The sequence below is a fragment of the Oryzias melastigma genome, linkage group LG14 (genome assembly GCF_002922805.2).
Source record: "Oryzias melastigma strain HK-1 linkage group LG14, ASM292280v2, whole genome shotgun sequence".
Lineage (NCBI taxonomy): Eukaryota > Metazoa > Chordata > Actinopteri > Beloniformes > Adrianichthyidae > Oryzias > Oryzias melastigma.
Window position 1 is genome coordinate 5,480,086 of NC_050525.1, and position 640 is coordinate 5,480,725.

Here is a 640-nt window from a genome sequence, read left to right on the forward strand (position 1 = left end):
TACACACACAGATATCACTGCACGCTAAAAAAGAAACTGTAGCTGCCGGACATATGTTAAAAAAGCATTTATTTAATTTTAATTCTCAAGACTTAAAAAATATTCGCCGAATTTTTTTAAGTGTAAAAAGTAAAAAACACTTTCCAAAGCCGGGAGTCCAACTCGCTGACTATGCAGTGGGAAGCAGCGTTGTTGAAAACTGAGCTAATGTCTGACGTAGACACTGGACGGTGGATGAGTCCAGATCTGTTTTCTATTGTTAAGGGTTTCAAATAAAGAAAAGAAAACGGTATTTTTAATAGCGAGTCCCTGGAAAAACTCACTATTTATAATATCGCTGAAATAAAAATGAATTGGGAAACTGCAGTCAGTCGACTCGTGTCCTCCAAATCCTCTACCGACGTAAATAACATTTCCTCTGGATTAATCAGCCTCCTCTCTACGTGATCCTCTATGAATGAACATGTCATTTTGGTTTCTGCGTGGTGAAAACGTGACGTCTCTAATGTGAATGTTCTCTAAATGTTCATGAAGAACTCATATTTGAACATCTTTCACTTTAAAAAGGGGCGGAGACCGCAGAGAACTCTAAGTTTCCTGAAGAAAACCTGCTACCGACCAGGTTTCGTTCACAGACTCA